We start from the raw sequence: 9,975 nt of genomic DNA on the forward strand, positions 1-9,975 counted from the left end.
GACTCTGAAAACGTGGTGTGGCTGTTCCAAGATGCACAATAAGGAGGCACTTGAAGAAAAATGGGCTGCATGGTCAAGTCGCCAGAAGAAAGCCATTACTACGCAAATGCCACAAAGTATCTGACATGGAAATTTTATAGATGGGCAACTCCTATCCTCATATTGATTAGTGGTTCCAAATTAACTACTGCAGTAGGGAACGGACACAAAAGGTACGCTCCGCATCTTTCCAAATAACTGTTCCCTACTGCAGTAGTTATTAATAATTTGGAACCACTAATCGTTGCCTATCTATAAATTTTCATGTCAGATGGCGAGCTTTGCCTAGGAGGGGATTTACAGGTGACTCCAAGAATCCGAAACAAGGAGCTTGAGACGATCCGGGAATTTCTGATAATCAGCTGGCTGAGGTAAGCCTTTTGCTTACATTTGAGTTATCAGACTTCCTTGATTGGTAAGGCATTTTCGGGACAAAGGGTACCTACTTTACTTCCCTTAATTGAACTGTATTGATCAGTGGTTATGTTGTCACTGTCTACTGTCCATCGGAGTGTTATAGATAATAAAGGGAAGAATAGTGCTGTTCACAGGTATATGTAGTACACATCTGCTAGATAAAGTAGTAGAGGCAAGAGGGTATAGGCACAAGTAGAGAAGAGAGAGACTGACCAGTCGTCATGGGCATTAAATTAAGTAAGGGAATGAAGGGTAAGAGACCCTCAAATGCCCAGCGCAAGTGGAGCGCTATAAAATATATGAACCGTAAGTGCGGTTCTGCCTATACTGAGCCCCTAGCTAAGTGGTTAGAGTGGACAGGGATCCACAATGGGTAACTGGATTACCAAAGTCCACAGGGACTAAGAATCATGCAGAGTAAACAGCTAGAGAAACAGCCATCTATGTGAGCAGGATGGATCAAGGGTGACAATTAACACTAGACAGACATTTTGATGTTAAGTTGTGGGATGCATTTGGGGTCAGGCACTACAACTAGAGTAAAAACATAGAAATGAGTTAAAACAGAATACTTTTATATGTTGTCAGAGAGAGAAGATGGGATGAGCACTATGGCTGCCCGTCTAATCATAGAAGCTAGAGCAGTGGTCATCGACCATGTCCTCAGGGCCCACTAATAGGCCAGGATTTATGTATTACTTTGGGGAGATGCAGACTAGAATACTTCAATCACTGAGCAGCAAATTATATCACCTGTGATGTATTTCAGTTATCTTGCAAACCTGGCCTGTTAGTGGGCCCTGAGGACAGGGTTGATGACCACTGAGCTAGAGTATGTGAAGTAGGGGATTACAATACATAGGATGTAAAGGATATAAGAACAAAATAAGGAAAGCAGAATTTAAAGCAGGGAAATATTAAAGACTTTAAAGAAAGTGAGAGAATGATATGCATGTGTTGTGTACAAATGGGGGGGGAAAATGTAAGCGATTTTAGAGAGATTCGTGTATGTGTGTGAATGCTGGAACCTTTAGTTCTATCTCTTGTGTGTGTCATGTAGGCAGATGTGATCCCCCTCCTTCGCGCTCTCATGAAAAAATGTAGCTAGAATTGAGAGATCAGTGATAAGCTGGAAGGACACCATGCCAATTTCTGTTTTTTTTTTTAGACAAAACATTTGTAACAACGTGCCGGGTTAATTTAATGATAAACAATGTGATCACAATTATTTTTTTTAATCTGTTTTCCAATCAGGGTAAAATGAAGGTTACATTTAACCGTGTATTACACAAATTGAATAGCCACACACCCTGTCAGGATAGATGCCACCTACAGCCAGTTTTATAGTTTTTGATCTGGCTGAGAGCTTTCTGTTCTGTCATATACAGAATGTTGGTCCTTTTTGTTTTTATTTATTTTTATTTTTTAAATCCAAAGCAGAATGTGTGGATTGTGAAATGATGTGCCCATTTCCCTTATAAGTGCAGTGATATAAGCAGAAGAATACTTATGTTTTGACATCAGGAAAATAATGTTGGATGGAAAGGACTTGTTTTATCTAGCTAAAACTAGAGCAAGCAGTGAGAAATTTATAACATTGCCAGGAAAAGTTGTCTTTTTGAAACATGGAACTGGAGTTCTTACACAAACAGCATGATGGTAAAACAATTGTAATATATTTATGCAAGCTGGACCCAATAATGAAGGGTTTCACCTAGGGCTGCAACTAACGATTATTTTCATAATCGATTAGTTGGCCGATTATTATTTCGATTAATCGGTTAATAAAAAAAAGTGTGGTGTATAATTTAGTTAATATGTAAAGTTTAAAAAAAAGGCAATTCATTCTTAAATATCTCTATTCAGTAGTAAATGTAAATAACCAACTATATGGTTAGGGAGCAAAATCTCTAATTCACTCTGAGAATAACAGACAGAAGAGATATACTGTATATACTATTAGAGGAGATATACTGTGTATATATACTATTAGAGGAGAGATAGTGTATATACAGTATATATCCTCTAACAGTATATTAAAGGGTGAATCTGGTAAATATCATCAGACTCAGATCAAATTTTTTTTATTTAAAAAACAAACAAAATCTTCCTTCAAAAAAAATGTCATTTTAAGAACGTTCGTTCAATTTTCTAATCGTTAGTGGGGTCAAATCTACGTTCATTTTAAACCACAGTGATGGGAAAATTTGGAAATAATAGAAAACTTCTTGGTCAAAGGAATTTTCAGACAGTGTACTGTATATACTCGAGTATAAGTTGAGTTTTTCAGCACATTTTTTTTGTGCTGAAAGTACCCCCCTCGACTTATACTCGAGTCAAGCACTTTTCTGCAGCAAAAAATGTCATTTTCCGAACTGACTTTGGGGCCCCGTATCTCAGGGCCACTTGGTGCTAGGAACCCCAAATTTGGTGTGCAAACCCAGTGGAACTGGTACCATAACATATCCAAGCTGGGGTTCCTAGCACCAAGTGGCTCCGAGATACGGGGCCCCAAAGTAGGTTCGGAAAATGTCATTCTCTGCTGCAGAAAAGTGCTTGACATTTTTGGGGCCCTGTATCTTGGGGCCACTTGGAGCTAGAAACCCCAGCTTTGGATATTTTATGGTGCTACTTCCACTGGGTTTGCACACCAAATTTGGGGTCCCTAGCACTAAGTGGCCCCGAGATACGGGGCCCCAAAGTCGATCAACTGTGTCCATCTGCATCACCCAGTCATTTCGGGACCCTTTGGGTTCAGAGACCCCAAATTTTGGCTGCAGCTAGGGGGCATCTAGAAACCCTTAACTACCAAGTTTGAAGTTCGAGGGACCTATGGCTGCAAATGGGCACAGTGAGGCTGCAAATGGGCATTGTTGACCCTCTTTTCCACTTACAGTAGCTGTGCATTTCTCACCCTCGTCTTATACTCGGGTCAATAAGTTTTTCCCATTTATTTTTGTGGTAAATTAGGGCCTTGACTTATACTCGGATCGACTTATACTCAAGTATATACGGTATGTGGTTTTCGTTCAGAAGTTACATTCATTTTAAAAACAAGTGAAAATTTCATGAAATTAAAAATTCTTTAATTCAGCGGATGTACAAAGATTTTTCGTATGAATATTCTTGTCTGAAAATTGATCCATGTGACCAGCATAAAGCTCGGTACATACCTATGCAATTTGCTTTTGATCATCCGTTTCTGCAGTGCTTTTTGCTGTGCATTTGATTTTTTGCGCACATGATTTTGCATTTTTTTTTTTAGACAATTTGTTGTTGGGCAGATTAAAAAACACAAATTGCTGCAAAAACGCATTACATGTTTTTCTGCAGCTTCTCCATTGAAGTATATTGAACCAAAAAAGCACCATTTTGTGTTAAAAAAAAAAAAGTCCCTGACCCTTTCCAAATATGCAGCGGCTGAAAAAAGCATAGTTACAGTAGCGATTATTTGCTCTTTTTGTATTATAAAGGGCTCATTTTAGTTTTTTTAACACTGTTATGTTACTGGCCGATTAATCAATTATGAAAATAGTAATCGATTAGTTGTCGATTAATCGATTAGTTGTTTCAGCCCTAGTTTCACCCCGATATATCAGAGCTGTAGCTTTATTCAAAGGTGCTATTAGACATTATTTTGGTCAAATATTTAATTTTTAATAGTCCCACATTCGGTGCAGCAAATGTACAGCTAACTAAATGTTTGTCTAATGAAAGGTTCAAAACGTGAATTTGTTTATGTACAAATCTAATGAAAAATGTGTACATTTTGAATCCAGCCACCTTATTGCCTCTATTGGAGGGGGCTGGAGACCAAGGAAAACCACATGTATTAACCACTTCAGCCCTGGAAGATTTCGCTGCGCAATGAAAAGAACACTTTTTGCGATACGACACCGCGTCACTTTAACTGACAATTGCGCAGTCGTGTGATGTTCTACCCAAACAAAATTGTCGTGTTTTTTTTTTTTTTTTTTTTTTTTTCCCCACAAATAGAGCTTTCTTTTGGTGGTATTTGATCATCTCTGTGGTTTTTATTTTTTGCACTATAAACAAAAAAAGGCATACATTTTTAAAAAAACACAATAATTTGTACTTTTTGCTTTTTACTGTACTTTTTTTTTTTCTCAGTTTAGGCCGATATGTATTCGACATATTTTTGGTAATAAAAATTGCAATAAACGTATATTGATTGGTTTGCGCAAAAGTTATAGCGTCTACAAAATAGGGGATAGATTTATTGCATATTTATTGTATTTTTTTTTACTAGTAATGGCGGCGATCTGCGATATTTTTTTACTTTTTTATTTGTTTTTCATGACTGCGACATTACGGCGGACACTGACACATTTTTGGGACGATTGACAATTATACAGCGATCAGTGCTATAAAAATGCACTGATTACTAATTACAAATGTCACTGGCAGAGGAGTTGACACTAGGGGGCGATCAAGGGGTTAACTGTGTTCCCTGACTGTGTGTTCTAACTGTAGGGGGAGGGGACTGACTATAGGAGATGACAGATCGTGGTTCCTAGCTATTAGGAACTCCCAAACTGCATCTCCTCTCAGAACAGGGATTTGTGTATTTACACACACGCGTCCCCTGTTCTGCCTCTCGTGCCCGCGAGCGCTTGCTGCGATCATCGCGACCGCCAGTCACGAGCATTGGCATCCCTGCAGTGCAGCGGGTGCATGCCTGCTATCCCTCTTAAAGGAGCCAACGTATAGCTACGATGGCTCGCAGGATCGTGTAGACCTGCTGCAGTATAATCACGGCTGGTCGGGAAGTGGTTAAATTGATGATGTAGGAATCGGCTGCTGTGAGCCCAGTGCAGGACACACTCCCTGAAGACCTAGATATTAAATTTTTTGTAGATTTGATCCCGGTTTTATACTGATGATGGCAATACCCATACTGAGTATGCAGTTTATCATCCAGAAGAATACTCTGTATTCAGTCATTGGATCCTTTTTCCCCTGCTCAAGAAGCAGAGCTCCATGTTTTAACAAAGCCTGTGAGCTATAAAAAGAGTATATATTCATATAGATAGAGAATTGGAGAGCTTTTGGTTCCATTTGAAGGGCCAGAAGTTTGTTTTTACCTCAGCAGGTAAACCAATCAAGCATGCTAAGTTAATTTGGCTGTTTTCAGCCTTCCATGTTCTTGCTGAGGTAGCCATACTAACATTTAAAAATTCACACATGGAAGCAGACCAGGTGACTAAGAATGCTGCATTTACAACCCCGGACACTTGCTGGGTCTGTGCAACTCAGATTCCACCTATGGACACCAGAACGAGAACAGGTGGTCCACAGGGGGCAACTTCTTATGAAACAGGATTTTGGAAAAATTTGATCTTTTATGTCTGCCAGTCACTCTCTTCCCTCCAGCTTGACAGATGACCGTGTCATCAGTCACGAGCAGTTATGGCTGCCTTCGTTAATGAGCATGGGATAGAGCCAGGGTTCTCAAGTTTTTTTTAATAACGTACCACTTTTTGTTTTACCTGTTACTAAAAGCTGAACATCCCTTCCAGAGATTACAAAAAGATATATCCAGATGCCCAAGTCAGGATCTTGAGAGTATGCATTTTGTCTGTATGGACATGTTTTCTGGATGTCCAGTGGCAAATGCTACTGTGAAGGCCACAGTAAAAAGTGTTATCAGAAGTAGTTTGTGAGTACAGAGTGCAGAATCTACAGAAAGTAACAGAGGAAATAATTTTTATAGGAGAGTCCTTACTAGAAGTTTTGAGGTTTTATTTTTACACTCCCTACTGTCTACAATGTAGCGGAAAAAGTAGAGTAAAACTAGAAAACTTTTGCCTGAATGTTTTCTTATTTTATTAAGTCCCTAAGGGGATGTTGGACTCTCTCCCTATGAGATTTGGTTTAGGAGTGTTACTCACTTGCTTTTTTTTTGTCTCAGCAGCTGAAGTCCTTTTGGATCTCACAGAGAATGTTGCTGATCTTTTAAGGTTTTTCACAAACTCATTTATGTATTTTCTCCCCAATTCCATATCCTAAAAGTTTGGAAGGATCTAAAACTAAAGCCAGGTGATTTGTAGATTAAGAGACCTTTATATATAAGGAAATGTTTGGAGACTTAATACTGCATGCATTTCATGTACAGTTGTGCAAAACTTGAAGGAAAAGTCACCTGGATCCACACCAGACACTGCAAAAATCACTAAATTAAAGAAATCTTTGTTTGATTTGTTTCCCTTTTGGAATCAGTCTAGGGTGCTATTTATTAAAATTCTTTAATTGTAAGGGATATATATATATATATATATATAGAGAGAGAGATAGATATCTAATTTTTTTTAAATGTGCAACAGCACAGAGACAAGCCTCATACCTTCTGGCACAAAGTCATTTGGAATGTAGAGACCAAAATTGAACTTTTTGGCCACAACCATAAATGCTACATTTGGAGAGGAGTCAACAAGGCTCTTGAGGAAAGGTACACCATTCCTACTGTGAAACACTGAGGTGGATCGCTGATGTTTTGGGGATGTGTGAGCTACAAAGGCACAGGAAACGTGGTCAAAATTGAGGGTAAATTAAATGCAGTATGTTATCAAAAAGTACTGGAGGAACATTTACATTCGTCAGCCAGGAAGGTGCGCATGGGACGTACTTGGACATTCCAACATGACAATTATCCAAAACATAGCGCCAAGTCGACCTGTCATTGGCTATAGCAGGATAAAGTTGAAGGCTCTGGAGTGGCCATCTCGGTCTCCTGACCTCAATATCATTGAGCCACTCTGGGGAGATCTCAAACGTGGAGTTGATGCAAGACAGCCAGACAGCCCAAGAATTTACAGGAACTGGAGGCTTTTTGCCAAGAGGAATGGGCAGCTTTACCATCTGAGAAGACCAAGAGCCTCATCCACAAATACCACAAAAGACTTCAAGCTGTCATTGATGTTAAAGGGGGCAATACACGGTATTAAGAACTGGGGTATGTAAACTTTTGATCAGGGTCATTTGGCTAGTTTCTGTTGTCATTATGGTTTAAAAAGAGTAAACCGTTGATTGATAATAAATGGCTTCAGCCAAACACTAACCATAAGTGAAAAAAGTTTGTTATCATTCATTATCTAAAAAAAAAAATGGCCAAGAAATCCTAAATTCTGCCAGGGTATGTAAATTTATGAACACAACTGTGTGTGTGTGTGTGTGTGTGTGTGTGTATGTATATGTGTGTGTGTGTATATATATATATATATATATATATATATATATATATATATATATATATATATATATATATATATGTGTGTGTGTATGTATGTATGTATGTATATATATATATATATATATATATATATATATATATATATATATATATATATATATATATATATATATATATATATATATATATATATATATATAAATATAAATTTTTTTTTTTTTAAGTAAAACCAGATTTTAGTTTGTAAAAAGTTGCAGTTCAAGATGTTAATAGTATACTCACCAACCAAACTAAACTTTATTTCTTCTCCATTGATGGAAACTGCATTTCATATTCATAACCAAATTGTACACCGGACACACAAATTAGAGATCATCCCCTAGACCAGGGATATGCAATTAGCGGACCTCCCATCATGCCTCTGCCTCTGGGTGTCATGCTTGTGGCTGTCAGTCTTGCTATGCCTCATGGGACTTGTAGTTCTGCAACAGCTGGAGGTCCACTAATTGCATATCTCTGCCCTAGACCATAATTCTTCCCATCGCTATCCTTTTCAATTTTAGCTTTGTGTCATCTAGGAGATTTGAATGCCTTTCCCAAGTCTGCTGTTTCAAGTATATTGATAATCTCACTAAAACAGTCATGCAGCAACTGTGTCTCTGAAGAGGCATCTCGTAAGCACAGGGCCTTATTTCATCTGTCATGTCAAGGGATTTCTGTCCCCTGACATAGCTGGACCTGCAGTGCATTTTCTTGATTCAGCTATGGCAATCAATATTCTGGTCTCTAATCCTACTTCCTGAGTGAATATGCTACAGGCAGTATGTGGGTGGGAAATCTGTCCTGTGTGTTTCTTTGTCTAGTGTGGTGCTTGGTGTCACTGAGGCTGGTATTGCTGTCATTTGCAATTTAGCTGCCACTGTATTCTGTAAGCTTCTCTCTCCCTGGGCTTTGGGTGGGAACTGACAGGGTTGGAGCATTGTGGGCATGTGCTCCAAACCCTTTCATACCTGTGTGAAGTGTGAGCCACCGTTCCACTCTGCTTCTGAAATGTGTGACCAGCACCCTTGGTCATTTCTTAATTTGGGACCACAGTGCCAAAACCCTCACCCAGGGATAAAGACTAATCTCCAGCAATGGCCATTTTTATGCAGCCTGGTTTAGTCTTTTCAAGTAGGGCTCAAAGTTTACTCACCCTCCCTAAATCCGAATTGAATCTTCTGTAGAATAGACCTCTGACTCAGAAGTCTGAGTCTCTGTACCCATTCAGTGAGAGAGATATATTCAGGGAGACTTTCAGTCACTTGTCAGGGTATCAAAACAAATGGAAGCAGTTTCTTCCTTATTGAGACAGTTTATAACACTGAAGTTGGAAGATGCACCTGCACCTGTTACCAGCAATCCCTTTTATAGAAAATGTTATTTACAAGGATTGGAAGCACCCAGATGGGCCTTTCCTCTTAGGAAACATTTCTCTGTCCTTTTTTAGTTGTAGTGTTTAAATGGTCTATTCAAACTGCAGTGGACCCACCTATCCGAGGCCTTAACAGGGCTACTACCATTGCAGTGAAAGACCCTATGAATTAGAAACTAGAATCACTTTTCTGCTCCATTTGCTGGTTGGTTCATTACCACTTTCTTACTGGGCACTTAAACCTACCTCCTGTCCAGAGCAATTTTCAGCGCTGTCGCATTTTGAATGACAAGTGCGCGGTCGTACAACACTGTACCCAAATTAAATTTTTATCATTTTTTTTCCCACAAATAGAGCTTTCTTTTGGCGGTATTTGATCACCTCGGCGGTTTTTATTTTTTGTTTTTTTTTTGGTTTTTTTTTTTTAAATTATATTTTATATTTTGTTATAAAATTTTGAAAGCAGGTAATTTTTCTCCTTTGATGTATGCTGATGAGGCTGCACTGATGGACACTTATAGGCGGCACTGAGAGGTGGGCATAGATAGGTGGCAATGGCAGGTGCCACTGGCAGGGTGTACTGATTGTCACAGAGGAGGAGGCAGATGTACCTCCTTCCTCTTCGGGACCGATGTCCCTTGAACGTAAGCCGGTGATCGGCTTTTTTTTCTCCTCACACTGTCAGCGTGAGGAGGAAAAAAAAAACGATTAGCGAGCTTTTGTTTACACACGTGATCAGCTGTCATTGGCTGACAGCCGATTACATGGAAAGGGGCCGGGATCGGCCCCTTACTCGGATCGGTGATCACCCGAGTCTCAGTGATTCTGTGATCACAGTGTGCGCAAAGCGGTGGACGGCCTCCTGGAAATTCAGGTGCGCGCTGTAGCCGTCATT

Source organism: Aquarana catesbeiana, linkage group LG13, assembly GCF_042186555.1.
Source record: "Aquarana catesbeiana isolate 2022-GZ linkage group LG13, ASM4218655v1, whole genome shotgun sequence".
Taxonomy (NCBI): Eukaryota; Metazoa; Chordata; class Amphibia; order Anura; family Ranidae; genus Aquarana; species Aquarana catesbeiana.